This window comes from Trichosurus vulpecula (assembly GCF_011100635.1).
Source record: "Trichosurus vulpecula isolate mTriVul1 chromosome X unlocalized genomic scaffold, mTriVul1.pri SUPER_X_unloc_8, whole genome shotgun sequence".
NCBI classification, from domain to species: domain Eukaryota; kingdom Metazoa; phylum Chordata; class Mammalia; order Diprotodontia; family Phalangeridae; genus Trichosurus; species Trichosurus vulpecula.
Genome location: NW_023494384.1, coordinates 150806 through 171379, shown reverse-complemented (window position 1 = coordinate 171379; position 20574 = coordinate 150806).

Genomic DNA, 20574 nt, shown 5'->3' with positions numbered 1-20574 from the left:
TGACGTTAAAGTTCTTAGAATATAGTGTCAGTGACGTCACAGTTCTTAGAACTTAGAATGTCAGTGACGGTAAAGTTCTTAGAATATAGAATGTCAGTGCCGGCACAGTTCTTAGAACTTAGAATGTCAGTGCGGCCAATGTTCTTAGAATATAGAATGTCAGTGATGGCAGAGTTCTTAGAACTTAGAATGTCGGTGCTGCGAAACTTCTTAGAATATAGAATGTCACTGCTGGCAGAGTTCTTAGAACTTAGAAGGTCAGTGCTGCGAAAGTTCTTAGAATATAGAATGTCAGTGACGTCACAATTCTTAGAACTTAGAAGGTCAGTGCTGCGAAAGTTCTTAGAATATAGAATGTCAGTGGTGGCAGAATTCTTAGAACTTAGACTGTCAGTTCTGAGAAAGTTCTTAGAATATAGAATGTCAGTGCTTCTAGAGTTCCTAGTACTTAGAATGTCAGTTTTGAGAAAGTTCTTAGAATACAGAATGTCAATGCCGGCACAGTACTTAGAACTTAGAATTTCAGTGCGGCCAAATTGTTAGAATATACGATGCCAGTGCTGGCAGAATTCCTAGAACTTAAAATGTCACTCCTGCGAAAGTTCTTAGAATATAGAATGTCAGTGCAGGCAGAGTTCTTAGAACTTAGTATGTCAGTGCTACGAAAGTTCTTAGAACATAGAATGTCAGTGCTGGCAGAATTACTAGAACTTAGAATGTCAGTTCTGCGAAAGTTCTTAGAATATAGAATGTCAGTGCTTCCAGACTTCTTAGAACTTAGAATGTCAGTTCTGAGAAAGTTCTTAGAATACAGAATGTCAATGCCGGCACAGTTCTTAGAACTTAGAATGTTAGTGCGGCCAAATTCTTAGAATATAGAATGTCACTGCTTGCAGAATTACTAGAACTTAGAATGTCACTGCAACGAAAGTTCTTAGAATATAGAATGTCAGTGCTGGCAGAATTCTTAGAACTTAGAATGTCAGTTCTGAGAAAGTTCTTAGAATATAGAATGTCAGTGCTTCCAGAGTTCTTAGAACTTAGAATGTCGATGCTGCGAAAGTCCTTAGAATATAGAATGTCAGTGCTGGCAGTGTCCTTAACACACAGAATGTAATGCTTGCAGTGATCTAAGAATATGGAATATCAGGTCTGGGAGAGATCGGGGAATAGAGAAAGTCAGTGCTGGCAGTGTCCTTAGCAGACAGAATTTTATTAGTGGGTGTGTTCTTAGAATATAGAATGTCAGTGCTGTGAGAGTTCTTAGAACACGGATTGTGAGTGTAGTCAGAGTTCTTAGACTTAGAATGTCACTACAGCCGGAGTACTTAGAACTTAGAATGTCAGTGACGGTGAAGTTCTTAGAATATAGAATGTCAGTGACGTAACAGATCTTAGAACTTAGAATTTGAGTGCTGCGAACGTTTTAGAATATAGAATGTCAGTGCTGGCAGAGTTCTCAGAACTTAGAATGTCGGTGATGCGAAATTTCTTAGAATATAGAATGCCAGGGATGGCAGAATTTTTAGAACTTAGAAAGTCAATGATGTGAAAGTTCTAAGAATATAGAAGGTAAGGGATGGCAGAATTCTTAGAACTTAGAATGTCAGGGCTTAAAAATTTCTTAGAATATAGAAAGTCAGTGCTGGCAGTGTCCTTAACACACAGAATGTTAGTGCTTGCAGTGATCTAAGAATATAGAATATCAGGTCTGGGAGAGATCCGGGAATAGAGAAAGTCAGTGCTGGCAGCGTCCTTAGCAGAGAGAATTTTCTTAGTGGGTGTGTTCTTAGAATATAGAATGTCAGTGCTGTGAGAGTTCTTAGAACACGGATTGTGAGTGTAGTCAGAGTTCTTAGACTTAGAATGTCACTACAGCCGGAGTACTTAGAACTTAGAATGTCAGTGACGGTAAAATTCTTAGAATATAGAATGTCAGTGATGTCACATTTCTTAGAACTTAGAATGTCAGTGACGGTAAACTTCTTAGAATATAGAATGTCAGTGACGTCACAGTTCTTAGAAATTAGTGACGGTAAAGTTCTTAGAATATAGAATGTCAGGGATGGCATAATTCTTAGAACTTAGAATGTTAATGCTGGGAAAGTTCTAAGAATATAGAGTGTCAGTGCCGGCACAGTTCTTAGAACTTAGAATTTCAGTGACGGTACAGTTCTTAGAATATAGAATGTCAGTGACGTCACTGATCTTAGAACTTAGAATGTCAGTGCTGCGAAAGTTCTTAGAATATAGAATGTCAGTGCTGGCAGAGTTCTCAGAACTTAGAATGGCGGTGCTGCGAAAGTCCTTAGAACACAGAATGTCATGGATGGCAGAATACTTACAACTAACAATGTCAATGCTGGAAAGTTCTAAGAATATAGAATGTCAGTGCTGGCAGAGTTCTTAGAACTTAGAAGGTCAGTGCTGCGAAAGTTCTTAGAATATAGAATGTCATGGGGTGGAGCCAAGATGGCGGCGGTTAAGCAGGGACTACAGTGAGCTCTGTACCGAGTCCCTCCAAAAACCTAGAAAAAATGGCTCTGAACCAATTCTAGAATGGCAGAACCCACAGAACAGCAGAGGGAAGCATGGCTCCAGCCGAGGACAGCCTGGATGGTCTCTGGGTGAGGTCTATTCCACATGGAGCTGGGAGCTGGGAGCTGGGAGCTGGGAACGGAATGGAGCAGAGCCCAGCCTGAGAGGCGTGGAACAACCAAACTTGGAGTCGGGCGGATGGGGCCCCTAGCGCCCTGAATATGTGTGCTGCGGCAGTTACCAGACCCCTCGACCCACAAACACCAAAGACTGCGGAGAAGTTTAGTGGGAAAAGCTGCAGGAGTGGAAGGAGTTTGCGGTTCGGCTTCCAGCCTCGGGGGCAGCATAGGTGGGGCAGCTACAGCTGTTGTTACTTCCAGCTCCAGGCCCACCTGGTGGGAGGAATTAAGTGGAGGATCAGAGCAGCAGTGCACAGCCTGCCGAAGATCTAAGCGCAGCCCGGGTTAGGGGTTAGGGAAGGAGCAGTGCTGGTGTGGCAGAGCTGGCACCTCCCCCCAAAACGTGGAACATAGAACTCGTTAGTCTACAAGCAGTCATACCCCACTGAAAAACTCAAGGGTCAAGTTAGATGGTTGGGAATATGGCCAGGAAGCGAAAGCACACCCAGATGACCCAGACTTTGGATTCTTTCTTTGGTGACAAAGAAGACCAAAACATACAGCCTAAAGAAGACAACAAATTCATAGAGCCTACAACAAAAGCCTCCAAGAAAAACATGAACTGGCCCAAGGCCATAGAAGAACTCAAAAAAGAGTTGGAAAAGCAAGTTAGAGAAGTAGAGGAAAAATTGGGAAGAGAAATGAGAAGGATGCGAGAAAACCATGAAAAACAAGTCAATGACTTGCTAAAGGAGACCCAAAAAAATACTGAAAAATACACTGAAGAAAACAACACCTTAAAAAACAGACTAACTCAAAGGGCAAAAGAGCTCCAAAAAGCCAATGAGGAGAAGAATGCCTTGAAAGGCAGAATTAGCCAAATGGAAAAGGAGGTCCAAAAGACCACTGAAGAAAATACGACTTTAAAAATTAGATTGGAGGAAGTGGAAGCTAGTGACTTTATGAGAAATCAAGATATTATAAAACAGAAACAAAGGAATGAAAAAATAGAAGGCAATGTGAAATATCTCATTGGAAAAACCACTGACCTGGAAAATAGATCCAGGAGAGATAATTTAGAAATTATTGGACTAACTGAAAGCCATGATCAAAAAAAGAGTCTAGATACCATCTTTCAAGAAATTATCAAGGAGAACTGCCCTGATATTCTAGAGCCACAGGGCAAAATAGAAATTGAAAGAATCCATCAATCGCCTCCTCAAATAGATCCCAAAAAGAAATCTCCTAGGAATATTGTCACCAAATTCCAGAGCTCCCAGATCAAGGAGAAAATACCGCAAGCAGCCAGAAAGAAACAATTTCAGTATTGTGGAAACTCAATCAGAATAACCCAAGATCTGGCAGCTTCTACATCAAGAGATCGAAGAGCTTGGAATGCGATATTCCGGAGGTCAATGGAGCTAGGATTAAAACCTCGAATCACCTACCCAGCAAAAGTGAGTATCATGTTCCAAGGCAAAATATGGATTTTCAATAAAATAGAGGACTTTCAAGCTTTCTCAGTGAAAAGACCAGAACTGAATAGAAAATTTGACTTTCAAACAGAAGAATCAAGAGAAGCATGAAAAGTTAATCAAGAAATGGAAATTGCAAGGGACTTACTAAAGTTGAACTGTTTTGTTTACATTCCTACATGGAAAGATGATGTGTATGATTCATGAGACCTCAGTATTAGGGTAGTTGAAGGGAATATGCATACATATATATATATATATATATATATATATATATATATATATATATATGTTTATGTATATATATAAGTGAATGTGTATGTATGTATATATGTGTATATGTATGTATGTGTATGTATGTGTATATATATATGTGTGTTTATATATATATATATATATATTATATGTAAAAGAGAGAGCAGACACAGGGTGAGTTGAAGATGAAGGGAAGATATCTAAAAGAAATAAAATGAAATTAAGGGATGAGAAAGCAACATACTGAGAGAGGGAGATAGGGAGAGATAGAATGGAGTGGAGTATCTCGCATAAAGGTGGCAAGAGGAAGCAGTTCTGTGGGAGGAGGGGAGAGGGCAGGTGAGGGGGGAATGAGTGAACCTTGCTCTCATCGGATCTGGCCTGAGGAGGGAATAACATTCATACTCAGTTGGGTGTCTTACCCCACAGGAAAGAAGAGGGAGGAAGATAAAAAAAAAATAAATAAAAGGGTGGGGATGATGGAGGGGAGGGCAGATGGGGGTGGAGGTAATCAAAACAAACACTTTGGAAAGGGGACAGGGTCAAGGAAGAAAATTCAATAAAGCGGGATGGGTTGGGAGGGAGCAAAATGTAGTTAGCCTTTCACAGCATGAGTATTGTGGAAGGGTTATACATAATGATACATGTGTGGCCTAGGTTGAATTGCTCGGCTTCATGGGGAGGGTGGGTGGGAAAGGAAGAGGGGAGAGACTTTGGAATTCAAAGTTTTAAAAACAGATGTTCAAAAACAAAAAAAAAAAAAAGTTTTTGCATGCAACTAAAAAATAAGACACACAGGCAATGGGGCGTAGAAATTTATCTTGCCCTACAAGAAAGGAAGGGAAAAGGGGATGAGAGAGGAGGGGGTTGATAGAGGGGAGGGCTGACTGGGGAACAGGGCAACCAGAATATATGCCATCTTGGAGTGTGGGGGAGGGTGAAAATGGGGAGAAAATTTGTAATTCAAACTGTTGTGAAAATCAATTCTGAAAACCAAATATTTTAAATAAATAAATTTAAATTAAACTAAAAAAATATAGAATGTCACAAGCATTCACAACGATAATGTAAGGGACGTGAATAAAGAGGGAGGGTAAACTGAGGAAAGCGGCGGTCAAAAGCAAAACTTTGTTGAGAAGGGGAAAGGGAGAAATAAAAGCATGAACAGGGGGAATTAGGATGGAGAAAAAGACACAGATAGAAATCATAACCCTGAACCTGCAGGGGATGAACATTCTCACAAAACAGAAGCAGAGAGCAGAATGGATTAAAAACCATAATCCTACAATATGCTGTTTACAAGAAACGCATTTGAAACAGGGGGATACACATAGGGTAAAGGTAAAAGGCTGGAGTAAAATATATTGTGCCTCAGCTAAAGTAAAAAAAGCAGCTGTAGCAATCCTAATCTCAGACAAAGCAAAAGTAAAGATAGATTTAATTAAAAGTGATAAGGAAGGACATTACATCCTGCTAAAAGGCACCTTAAACAATGAAGAAATATCATTGCTTAACATATATGCACCAAGTGGTAAGGCATACACATTCTTAGAGGAGAGGTTAAGCGAGTTACAGGAAGAAATAGACAGCAAAACTATAATATTGGGAGACCTCAACCTCCCCCTTTCTGAACGTGATAAATCTAACCTCAAAATAAATAAGAAAAAAGTTAAGGAGGTAAACAAAATTTTAGAAAAGGCACATATGATAGACCTCTGGAGAAAACTGAATGGGGATAAAAAGGAATATACTTTCTTCTCAAAAGTATATGGCACATACTCAAAAATTGACCATGTACTGGGGCATAAAAAGCTCACAATCCAGTGCAGAAAAGCAGAAGTAGTCAATGCATCCTTTTCAGATCATGATGCAATAAGAATCATTTTCAATAAAGTACCATGGAAAAATAAGCTAAAAACTAATTGGAAACTAAATAATTTAATTCTAAAGAATGAGTGGGCCAAAGAACAAATCAGAGAAACAATTGATAACTTCATTCAAGAGAATGACAATAATGAAACAACATACCAAAACTTATGGAATGCAGCAAAAGCAGTTCTTAGGGGAAGTTTTATATCTCTAAATGCCTACATGAATAAAATAGGGAAAGAGGAGATCAATGATCTGGGCATACAGCTGAAAAAGCTAGAAAAGGAGTAAATTGAAAACCCCCAATTAAATACCAAATTAGAAATACTGAAAATCAAAGGCGAGATTAATAAAATTAAAACCAAGAAAACTATTGAATTAATAAATAAAACAAAGAGCTGGTTTTATGAAAAAACCAATAAAATTGATAAACTTTTGGTCAATTTAATTAAAAAAAGGAAAAAGAAAATCAAATTACCAGTATCAAAAATTAAAAGGGTGAGGTCACCTCTAATGAAGAGGAAATCAAAACAATAATTAGGAATTATTTTGCCCAATTGTATGCCCATAAATTTGACAACCTTAGAGATATGGATGAGCATCTACAAAAACATAAACTGCCCAGGTTAACTGAAAAGGAAGTAAAATTTCTAAATAACCCCATCTCAGAAAAAGAAATTGAGCATGCCATCAATGAACTCCCCAGGAAAGAATCTCCAGGACCAGATGGTTTTACATGTGAATTCTATCAAACATTTAAAGAACAACTAATTCCAATACTTTGTAGACTATTTGGGAAAATAGGTGAAGAAGGAGACCTACCAAATTCTTTTTATGACACAAATATGGTACTAATAACCAAAGCAGGTAGAGTCAAAAGAGAGAAAGAAAATTATAGACCAATTTCCTTAATGAATAATGAAGCAAAAATTTTAATTTAAATATTAGCAAAAAGACTGCAGCAACTCATCATGAGAATAATACACTATGACCAGGAAGGATTTATTCCCGGAATGCAAGGCTGATTCAATATTAGGAAAATTATTAGCATAATTGACCATATCAACAACAAAACTGGCAGAAACCATATAATTATCACAATAGACGCAGAAAAAGCCTTTGACAAAATACAACACCCATTCCTATTAAAAACACTAGAAAGCATAGGAATAAATGGAACCTTCCTTAAAATTATAAATAGCATCTACCTAAAACCATCAGCAAGCATTATTTGTAATGGGGATAAGCTAGATGCATTCCCAATAAGATCAGGGGTGAAACAAGGATGTCCATTATCACCCCTACTATAAAATTTGGTACTAGAAACATTAGCTGTAGCAATAAGAGAAGAAAAAGAAATTGAAGGAATTAGAATAGGAAAAGAAGAAACTAAATTATCACTTTTTGCAGATGATATGATGATTTAGAGAATCCTAGAGAATCAAGTAAAAAACTACTTGAAATAATACACAACTTTAGCAAAGTTGCAGGATATAAAACAAACCCACATAAATCCTCAGCATTCCTATACATTACTGACAAAGCCCAACAGCAAGTGATAGAAAGAGAAATTCCATTCAAAGATACTGTAGACACCATAAAATATTTGGGAGTCTGTTTGCCAAGACAAACCCAGGGCCTACATGAACGTAACTATGAAACACTTTTCACGCGAATAAATGGAAAAATATCAGTTGCTCATGGTTAGGCCCAAGATAATATAATAAAAATGTCAATTTTACCTAAATTAATCTATCTATTCAGTGCCATACCAACCGAACTACCAAAAAATTATTTTACAAAGCTGGACAAAATTATAACAAAATTCATCTGGAAAAACAAGAGGTCTAGAATATCTAGGGTATTAATGAAAAGACATGCTAGAGAAGGTGGCCTAGCCATATCAGATATTGAACTGTGCTACAGAGCAGCAGTCATCAAAACTACCTGGTACTGGCTAAGAAACAGAGGTGTGGATTAGTGGAATAGGATAGGAATACAAAATGGAGAAGTCAACAACTACAGCAATCTACTCTTTGATAATCCCAAAGAGGCTAGCTTCCGGGCAAATAATTCACTATTTCAGAAAAACTGTTGGGAAAATTGGAAAATAGTAGGACAGAAACTGGGCATAGACTAATATCTTACACCATATACCAAAATAAAGTCAAAATGGGTTCATGATTTAGGAGTAAAGACCGATAGTATATGTAATTTGCGAGAGCAAGGAATAGTTTACTTATCAGATTTATGGAAAAGAAAAGAATTCATGACCCAACAAGAGATAGACAGCATTACAGAATGCAAAATGGATAATTTTGATTATGTTAAATTGAAATGTTTTTGTACAAAAAAAGCCAATGCAACAAAAATTAGGAGGGAAGCAGAAAATTGGGAGAAAATTTTTACAAGTAGTATCTCTGATAAAGGACTCATTTCTAAAATATACAGGGAACTGAGCCAAATATATAGGAATGCAAGCCATTCCCCAATTGAGAAATGGTCAATTTTCAGAGGAAGAAATTAAAGCTATCTATAGGCATATGAAAAAAATGCTCTAAATCACTACTGATTAGAGAAATGCAAATCAAAACAACTCTTAGATACCACATCTCTCCTGACAGATTGGCTAAAATAACAAAACAGGAAAATGATAAATGCTGGAAAGGATGTGGGAAAATTGGAACACTGTTACATTGCTGGTGGAGTTGTGAGCTTATCCAGCCATTTTGGAGAGCAATTTGGAACTATGCCCAAAGGGCTATAAAAATGTTCATACCCATTGACCCAATAATACCACTTCTAGTGTTGTATCCCAAAGAATTCACACAAGCGGGAAAAGGACCCACATGTATAAGATATTTATAGCGGCTCCTTTTGTGGTATCAAGAATTGGAAATCAAAGTGATGCCCATCAATTGGGGAATGGCTGAACAAGCTGTGGTATGTGAAGGTAATGGAATACTATTGTGCCATAGGAAGTGGGGATGATAAGGACTTCATAACGGCCTGGAAAACCCTACACGACATAATGCTGAGTGAGCGGAGCAGAGCCGGGAGAACACTGTACACAGCCACAGATATATGGATTCCGTGAGGACCAACCCTGACAGACTTCGCTCTTCTCAGCACCAACAAGGTGCAGGCACAACTCCAAGGGACTCACGATGGAGAATGCTATCTACATCCAGAGAAAGAACTAGGAAGTTTGAATGCAGATTGAGGCACACTTCATGCTCGCCTTTTTCTCTTCTCTTTTGTTTTTGTTTTTGGGTTGTTTTTTGTTTTTTTATTGTTTTGTTTTTGGTTCTGTTTCTTTTTCTCATTATTCATTCCATTGGTCGTAATTCTTCTCCGCAACTTGACTAGAGTATAAATTAATTCAATGCGAAGTCATTCGTGGTAGTTATATGAGATTCCATGCCATCTTGGGGAGGGAGGGGAGAAAATCTGGAACTCAAAATTATGTAGAACTCTCTGTTGTAAACTAAAAATAAAAATAAATTAAAAAAATTAAAAAACACAATAAAAATCTTGGGGTAAGGGGTGAAGGTCTCATTTTCCATAGCTTCTTCTTGCTCAAATTGAAAGTAGAGCTGTTCCTGCCCCAAGAGTCCCGTTCCAGAAGTCAGTTCTTTAGCAAGCTGGCAGGAATTCCAGGAATGCTAGGTGCTTAGGCAGTCATCTGAAATTGTAGGGTACTTAAACCTAAAGAAGCCAGACCTAGCAACAAGGTTAACCAAAACAAAGAGCAAAGAGTAGGCAAGCATGGGCTATCATACTTCAAATAAAATCGTCCCCATTCTGGTTGAGACTCCAATTATACAAAAATTCAATCTCATAGTCTAAGTCAAGTATTAAATGTTTCTTTTCAAAGGGAACACAATAAGGAAACTAATTCAGAAGGGTCCCATCCTGGATGGACACTGGGCTTGCCCTCCAGGCCATTTCACCAGATACAAACTTACATCTGTTAGTAACACAAGGTCACCTTCCCTCTGAGTGGCTTGTGGCATTTATCAGCATCAGCCGCACTTCTGGAGTCCATGAATCTATTATTATGACCCCATTCACGGTAAACTATATGGTTCAGGGGTACGATTCAGTAATTATCTTCCCCTGAATATACAACTGTTACAGTGTTGTCCTTCCCATGGGCTATGACTTCTGCAGCCTTTGGAATATCAACCAGCTTCCGTTTTACCCATACCTTAGCTCCCAATTTTATTCCATCAGTAGAACCAAAGCCTGCCTTTCCTCTGAGAGTTATTTTGGAAGGAGGGTCTATTTTCACAAAGAGTATTTTTTCACAGGGGATAATAATCACTTGGGCTATCCTATCATTTCTACAAAATTGTACGGGTTTTTTACCCAAATTCTGGAGTGTCACAACAATTTCTCTTTGATAATTAGAATCTATCACTCCAGCCAATACATGTACTCCTTGAACTGCTAATCCTGGTTTAGGTAATATCCGTCCAAAATGATTCCTATTCAACTGAAAGTTCTCTATACAATGTAAATCATATCCTGCTGAATCAGTTGTTCCTGGGCATAGTCGTGGGACATCTTCCCTCACAGTCCAAAATTCTTTGTTTTGGATCTCACATGTTTGCTGTTTTCTAATCTGCAGATTTGGGGGTCATCATTCGGGCTAGTGTACTCCCTCCTAAGGGCCTATTATATAAGGCAATAGACAAATTATTCTTCCAATGTTGATATGAATTATTAGAGCTTAATTTTCTTAGCTGTTCTTTCAAAAATCCATTCATTCTTTCAATTAGCCCAGATGCTTGTGAGTAATATGGAATATGATATATCCACTCTATATTATTCAATACACAATATCTTTTCATTTCATCACCCTTGAAATGTGACCCATTGTCAGGTTGAATCTGCATCGGGGTTCCATAGTATAAACTTAGCATATCTAGGGTTTTACAGGTGTTTTTCTGAGTTGCATCCGTATAAGGACAAGACACAAGTACACCTGAATAGGTGTCAACACATGTACATCCTTTATCTTGGGGTAGTGGTCCATTATAATCTATCTGCCAAATTTGGGCTGGAACTTTTCCCCTTGGTATTTCTCCAGTTACTATCCTAGGAACAGTTCATTCTTTTTCCAATTGGCATATACAACACTCCTCTGTTATTTGTTTTAACAATGCATGAGAGATACTAATATCTCGATCCTGTGCCCATCAGTGGGTGGCCTAGACCCTTAAATGGCCATCAGTCTGGTGGACCCATTTTGCTAAGGCTGGGTCATCAGTTGAAGGTGGAGTAGGGACAATATGTTCAGTAGCAATCTTTGCTACCCGATCCACGTGTGCATTGTACTCACGTTCTGGTGTGGTCAGGGTCATGTGAGAATCAATGTGAAAAACTGACAAACTCATAACCAGAGACATATCCCATATATCTTCCCATAAATCTTTACCCCAAACTCATTTGCCATGAATCTCCCAATTCTGATTCCTCCATATAGGGAACCACGTAGCTAACCCATTAGCTAATGCCCATCAGTCAGTAAATATATGACACTGTCCTTCTTTCTCTGTTTTGATGGCTTGATGCACTGCCATCAGTTCAGCATATTGGCTGCTTCCACCTATCCTGGAACTTTCCAGAGTTCACCTAGTACAGGGGTTATAGGCTACTGCTTTCCAATGGCTCTTGTGTCCCAAATATTTTGCTGTCCCATCAGTAAACCAAACATGTTTCTTCTGTTCCTCGGTTAGTTCATCATATCCATTATTCTATTTCACCAAGGATTGTACCAACTGTTGCTTAGGTTCAAGGGGTTTTTCATTCCCCTTAGTGTCAGTGTTTGCTACAGATTCATGTAGAGCAGAAACTCCGCTTTTGCCTGCTCTCAACCTATTATGAATATACCACTTCCATTTGATTATGCTCGCCTCTTGCACATGTCCAATTCTGTGGGAAGTTGGGGTACTCATTACCCAAGTCATAATCAGAATTCCAGGCCTTAAAACCACTTCACGACCCAGAGTTAGTTGCTCAGTTTCTACCAGAGCCCAATATGCAGCTAACAGCTGCTTCTCAAAAGGTGTATATTGCATTCCGGATGAAGGTAGTTTCCTTGACCAAAATCCTAAAGATACACTTCAGCTTTGTTGTTTCGCCACAAACTGCAATTCACATAGTCCTCTTCACAGTCACTTGTAATTCCACTGGCCCATTTTGCATAGGCCATAAATCCAGGGCTAATTGCATAGCAGCCTTTGCTTCCTCAAAAGCTCTACTTTGTTCAAGTCCCCAGTCAAATATGCATTTCTTCCTGGTGACTTTATACAAGGGCTTCAAAATCTGTCCCAAGTGTGGGATGTGGTATCTACAATAACCATGTAGCCCTATGAAACTTTGGGCCTTTCTTTTATAAGTAGGGGTAGGAAAATCCTGGATTTTTTGTTGAGCTTATGGGAGAATTTCTCACAGTCCTTTATTCCACTGTATCCCCGAAAATTTTACAGTTTGAGCTGGCCCTTGAACCTTTGCGGGGTTAATTTCCCATCCTTTGCTTTTCATATGGTCAATGAATAGTGTCAAACTCTTCTCCACTTCTTTTAAATTTTTTCCCTGTATCATGATGTTATCTATGTAGTGGCTAAGCTATACACCACATAACTTTAATTCATCTAAATGCTCAGCTACAATCCTGCAGCAAATAGCTGGGCTATGAAGGTATCCTTGTGGCAGGTGTGTAAATGTATACTGTCGGCCTTGCCAAGTTAAAGCAAGCTGGTCCCATTGCTTGGGGTCTATTGGGATCATAAAGAAGGCATTGGCCAAATCAGTAACTGCAAACCAAGTCCCTTCATGTTTCTGTATTCTCTCTATTAAAGTAACAGTGTCCGAAACAGCAGCATACAGGGGAGGAGTCACTTTGTTCAGCTGTCTATAATCTACTGTCATCCTCCATGTTCCATCTGACTTTCAAACTGGCCAGACAGGATTGTTCCATTGAGAAGTTGTAGGGACTAACACTCCTGCTTCAACACATTCTTTTATAGTATTGGCAATTTCATATTGCCCACCTGACACACGATATTGCCTCAAAGTAATTACTTCAGAAGGTTTGGGCAAAGTGATTGGATCCATATTTATTTTCCCCACTAAGACTGAATTAACACCTATTTTCCTCACAGCAAATTGGTATTTCCCTTCAGGTAAATTCAAGGTCATACCGTTCAATACATCTACCCCAATGATGTATTCAGGAATCATCACAATAAACACAGTATATTCTTTCTTGGGCAACTGTCCAATTTTCATCATCAATTTAACTTGTCTGGCTGATATTTAAGCACCTCCTAATCCTGTGATGGTAATAGGAGTTCCATGGCTGAACTTGTCTGGATTTCCATATATAAGGGTGGCCTCTGCCCCTGTATCTATTAATGCCCTAGTTACCGTACTTGACCCATTTTTCCAATATATGGTCAAGTTAATGTGGGGTCTGAAATCCAGCCTGTGTATTCCTTAATTTGGACTGGGGCTTGGCCTGTTTCCTAGTATTCCCTATCATGTGACTCACTTGGATGGGAGGGTTCAGGGTCTGTAGCATCTACAGGAACAGTTCTTATTTCCCTGTTTTGTCTGTTATCGAGTCCTTTATCTCGGTACATTCTGTACAGTTTATTCGTTGAAATGCCATCTATCATTTCAACGTCTACCCCTGCTCTCAATAGAGCAGTGAACACTTCTTTTCTGGTCACTCTATTTTGGCACCAAATTTGCTCACTATTCACTCTCCTCTCTCCGGGAGATCTATCTCTTCCCCAGTCTCCTAGGTCACTTAACTGTAAAATCTTATCTGTCACCACCAAAAGACAGCTCCCTATTTCCCCAAGTAACAGAATCAAAATTAGGTGTTTATAAGCAGGAGGAACTGTCCCTGACTATTAAATTCCTATAAGGGACTCCCAAGGGATCATCGTAATATCTGCTTGCATTTCCTTTCTTGATAGCAGTCTTCATTACCTCCTTCTTTAGTTTTATGATACAATCTCTAAGTGAATACCAGGGTTTATTCTCAGTGGGCCACATAGAATCAGTAGCATATCTCTTATTACATCCCTCAATGGCTAACACCAACAGATAAGTCTTGCTATCACCATCTCCTTGCTGATGATGTTCCCTAAATGCTTGCTGAACTAGAGGATCATGGCTGATACCTATGAATCTCATACAACCGGCCCTATCTACTGATATTCCACCAGCCCCTTGATCACTGAGTCTTACCATCCAAGATATTAATGGTTCTCCCATTCTTTGGGTGAATCTACTCAAAATGTCTGTGATCTCTTGCTGTGAAAAATCTTCCTGAATTTCCCTCATAACTGAATGTTCACCTTGTGTTTCTGTCCTCCTCCTTTGTATGGGACGAACTTCTGTCTGAGTATTAGACCATCTCTCATTCTCTATGTGAAGGACCTCCTGAACCCTAGTAGCATTTTGTGCCTCAGCCCCTGAACCCTCACACCCAAGAAGACTGAATTGATAATCAGGAAGATGCAAGGGGAGGGGCAAGGACCACAACCATTTATTGAATATCTACTATATACCAGGTACTGTACTAAGTGCTTCACAAATCTCATTTGACCTTCACAACAACCCTCAGGCACTTACTAGCTGTGTGATCCTGGGCAAACTTAATTCCATTTGCCTCAGTTTCACATCTGTGAAATGAATTAGGGAAGGAAATGGCAAACCACTCCAGTATCTTTGCCAAGAAAACCCCAAAGGTGGTCAGGAAGAGTAAGACATGACTAAAATGACTGAACAACAACAACAATACACTATACAGTAAATGTATATAGTATAGTAAATGACCATAGTAATTTAGTGTTTGATAAACCCAAAGATCAAGCTTTTAGGACAAAAACTCACTATTTGACAAAAACATGAGGGAAAACTTAACAACAGTATGGCAGAAACTAGATATAGACCAACACCTCACACCAAAATATTTATAGTAGCTCTTTTTGTGGTGGTAAAGAATTGGAAATTGAGGGGATATCCATCAATTGGTGAATGGCTAAACAAGCTGTGGCATATGATTGTAGTGGAATATTATATTGTGTTATAAGAAATGACAAGCAGGATGTTCTCATAAAAATCTGGAAAGACTTATATGAACTGATGCAGAATGAAATGAGCAGAACCAGGAGAACATTGTACGTAGTCACAGTAATATTGTATGATGAACAACTGTGAATGACTTAACTTCTCAGCAATACGATGATCCAAGATAATCCCAAAGACTATCTATATATTCTTCACTCTCTTTCCTTTTTTTGCGGGGGGGGGGAGTAAGTTTATTCCACAAAATTATTAACATGGAAATATGTTTTACATGATTGCACATGTATAACCCTATGTCAGATTGCTTACTATCTCAAGGAAGAGAGAGGGAGGGAGGAAAGGATAGAATTTGGAGCTCAAAACTTTAAAAAAAGAATGTTAAAAATTGTCTTTACATGTAATTGGTGGGGAATAAAGTATTATTTTTAAAAAATTGAAGGGAAGGGGTTAAGTGGGAAAAATCTTTGCAGCAAGTTTCTCTGATAAAGGTTTGATATTCAAGATTTATAAGAAAGTAATTTAAATGTGTAAGAATGTCAGCTATTCACAAATCAATAAATGGTCACAGGACTTTAGGAGGCACTCCTCAAAAGAAGAAATACACCAATTGACGGCCATATGAAACTAATGATTAAAGAATTGTAAATTTAAACAACTCTGATTTTTTCTTTACCTCTCATATATCAGATCGGCAAAGATAACAAAAAAGAAAAATGGCAGTTGTTGGAGGGACAGGAGAACAGGCACACTGGTACATTGTAGGTAGAGCTACATTTGCCATTCCATAAAGCCATTTGTAACCATACCCCCAAAGTCCCTAAACTGTATGTATTCTTTTCATCAAACTATATCACTACCAGGCATACCGCTCAAAGACATTAGAGAGAGAGGAAAAAGATCCACTGGTACCACAATATTTGTAGTAGCTTTAAAAAAATTGTAAAAGAACTAGAAACAGTCATGTCAGCAAGGATTTATTAGGTGCCTCCTCTGTGCCAGGTGCCATGCTAAGCACCAGGGATACAAAGGCAGACAAAACCAAACAAAAAACAATCTCTGCTCTCAAGGAGCTCCCAGTGTAATGGGGAAGACAATGTGCAAACAACTAGGTACAAATAAGATACATATATAGTAAGATATATAAGATATATATATATATATATAGATATAGATATAGATATATATTATAAAGACAAAAAGCCTTGAAAGGCTTGAGAATGTTGATCAATCACGACTCCAGAAGACCAATCATGAATCATAGTGCCCCCTTTGACAAAGAAATTACAGAGTCAAGCGGCAGAATGAAATTTACATTTTTGGACATGGCAGATGTGTGGATTTGTTTTGCTGGACTATTCTTATTTGTTACAAGAACTGTGTTTTCCTTTTTTATTAGGGGCAGGGCAGTGATTGCTGGGGTAGCTGGCAATAGTGTTGCAGAAGGAGATTACGAGGGATTTGTTTTTAGTGTAGCAAGACTTTGAAATTGAATTACCTGGATAATCACTTTGACCCTCAATTTCAATTTGCTATCATAGACCCCTCTCATACTTTTAGACAGAGTAGTGACTTTTTTTTCTTAAAAAAAGGTGAATGAAATTTTTCATTAGATGAGCATGAATTGAATGTGTTCAATCATAACACTAAGATTTTTTGAAGCTTACCTAGTCATACCATACAGAGATAAGCATCTCAGTGACACAGTATATTCTTTGCAAAAATGCCCCATATTTCAGAAGCACAGTGGACTGGCTCATGCATATATTTGGAACTCTCTTTTGGCAATGAACTTACTGTAGATTCCTTTGTGGAAGAGCCACTCAGATATTGAAAATCCTTGTTACATGCACCGTCACTGTCTAATGTGAGAAGTTGATCAAAAATTCAGCCCTAAAAAGGGAGACAATAAAATCAATAACAAAGGAAAAGAATAGGGTTGCCAAAATTTAGAAGAGGAAAAAAGTAAAAGACACAAAAGAGGGACATTAAAGCTTTATTTTTTTTTAAATGCACTGAAGGGAACAGAAGAAATTCCAGAAAGAAATATAGACAAGAAGGACAGTACTGAAAGTAACTTATTGAATTTATTATACAGTTTTTTTAAAAGTTTACTATGTACCTCCTCCAACTCTTTACCTGTACTCGTCATTTTTAACACAACCCCTAACTGGGCTCTGTCCCGGGTCCTCTTCTCTTTCTACTTGTTCTCTCAAAGCCCTCACCAGATCTTGGTGGTTTAAATAATATCTCTAGGCAGAAGACTCACAGATCTATATATTCAGCTCCATTGTGTCCCGTAAACTTTAACCCCTCATCACCAGTTGCCATCTCAAACTGGATGTCCCAGAGATATCTCAACTCAATATTTCCAAAAAAGAAATTAATATATTTCCCTCTAAAATCCACCATTTTTCTAAACCTATTTCTGTCAAAGTCACCTCCACTTCATGGATCTCCAGTTTCCTGGCATCTCTGGTATTTTCTGTCCTTGCCTCAAATTGCCTCAAGTCTATCTTGGCACCCCTGGTTCTTTGCATCCTGCCACGGTAGCATCAGCTACCCTTGAATCTTACCATGTATGTCCTAACTCTAGCAGGAACCTCCATTAAAATTCTATCTTCTTCCCAAAAGGCTCCTTTCCCCAAACCCTGACTGAGTTGTCAGCACATAGCCTCATGGGTGGAAATGTTGGTCTACGCAAACGTTCTTATGACAATGATTTCAAACATCACTTGTTATTTTTACTTGTCATAGATGACATTTATAGAGCACTTTAATGTTTGTGAGACAATTTTATATACATTATTTCATTTGATCTTCACAACAGTTCTGTGAGGTATTTTGCTGGATAGATTATTATCCCCATTTTACAGATATATAAACTGAAGTTTAGAGAAGATAAATAATTTGCCTATTGTCACAAGTTATCATGTATGGTTAAGAATAAGAATAACAATGCCTAGCATTTATGTAGTACTTTAAGGTCCCTGTAAAGTGCTTTATGTACGTTTTCTCATTTAATCCTAAAATAGGCTTATGTGGTAGGCACAATTATCATTCCCATTTTACAGATGGGACAACATAGGCTGAGGGATTAAGTTTCTTGGCCCATGGTCAAGAATATACCACTTCTGAATATACCACTTCCATTTGATTACGCTCGCCTCTTGCACATGTCCAATTCTGTGGGAAGCTGGGGTACTCATTACACAAGTCATAACCAGAATTCCAGGCTATGAAGTGTCTAACTCAGTATCCGAGGATTTGAATCCCTCTATCTCCTGTGAACGCTCCTGACCCAAATTCCTTTCTACTACATCACACTGCTTACATTAATGTAATACGTTATGAATATGACCACGTGCACTGCACATTCCAAATCCGCAATTGTATTCATTGCTTTCCTTTACTCGGCAGCTAGACGTGGACAGCAAGAACTACAATGTGAGTGGATGGTAGAAGACCTTTGGGGAGATGGCATACAAAAAGCTGGAAGAGATACCTGAGATAGAGGAGTCTCCAAAAGAAGGCTCAGATGGAAGGCAGTTGAGGGAAACTGAGATTCTGAGGTGCTGTGCCCTGACCAAGATGACAGGCAGAATGTTCAGGGAGGCTGTGATGGCAGATAATGGAAATGAGGCGGGCCTGGAACCTTGAAGTAATGCTCTTAGTGATCAGCTATGCATGTCCTTTCAGCAGGAGGCTGAGGTTTCTCCAACTCCGAGGGTAATTCTTGTCCGATATCTTGGAAAAGACCAAAACATCCATTCCAGACCTCTAGAAGTAGAAGAACTGCTTCCTGCAGAGGTAAATGTCTAGATTACATCCATTTAACTCAATAATATTGGGATAGGGATGGGATAAGAATAAGCATTTATTAAGCTCCTACTATATGCCAGACACTGTGCCAAACACTTCACAAATATGGTCGCATTTAATCCTATTGAATACTAGATTGACCATAGGCACTGTCCTCATTGTAATTTTGCAATCCCATCATAAATGCTTTACACCAAACCCAGCTGTGATATTTCAGGAAATTCCCACCCTAATATTTGTATGTGTATTTCCTTCCCTGATCCTGGGGGAAGTCATCTTCCTTCAAGTTGTGGGTCTGACCGATAAGAAATGGAAGGTTTTTTTCCTTTGTTATCCCTCTACCTGGCAGAGAATCTTACCTTATCTTTCATCTCTCCCTTTTCCTCACCTTGTTTCTTTCCCCTCTCATCTCTCCCTCATCTCCTCTCAGGGGAGTTAGGTGACACAGTTAGATGGAGAACCGTGCCTGGAGTCAGAAAGACTCGAGTTCAAATCCAGCCTCAGACACTAATCAGCTGCATGTCCCAGGACAGGTCACTTAACCTCTGTCTGCTTCAGTGTCCTCCTCTGCCATATGGGAATAATAATAGCACCTACCTCCCTGGGTTGTTGTGAGGATCAAATGAGATAATATTTGTAAATTGCTTAGCACAGTGTCTGGCACTTAATAAGTGATATATAAATGTCAGCTATTATTATCAAAATTTTGAGACCCCTTCAAAATATACAATATTGTGTTTCACTACTACTACTACTGCTACGACTACTGCTACTACTATGACTGCTGCTACTACTACTACTACTATGTGACAGCATTTATAAAGCACTTTACACGTTATCTTATTTAATCTTTCTTCTCTTCCACGTGCCCCTGCAACATTCCCTTCCCTTCCAAACTTAGGATTCACCCTCATCTATAAATCTGAGCTTCACTCCTTAGTTACTAGGCTGTGTGAAATCTTGTTCTTGGGCTCTTCCTATTCTTTTTTTCATCACTGATTTCTCAGATCTACAGGCATCAATGTAGCCTTCCAATCTACAGATACAGAGGGAGAAGAGATGGGTTTAGTTGATTCTATCCAATATTAGCAGTCAGTTACTGTTACAGGGCGAGTTAGAGCCGACCCCTGCCCTCCTCGGACCTCCACGCCCAGGGCCTGCTGAGGTAAACTCAGGGCCTGAGATATGGGTGGAGCCAGGAGGAGGGGTCTCGCCTTTGTTGCCTCCTTAGCAATTCCAGGTCTCTGCCCAGACCTGCTTGAGCACATGGCACTTCCAGCTCTTTGTCTGGACTTGGTAAGACCACATGGAGCTTCCAGTTCCTTGTCTGGACTGCCTGACTGCAGGGAACTTCAGGTTAGTGCAGGAAGAGAAGGGGAGGAGAGTAG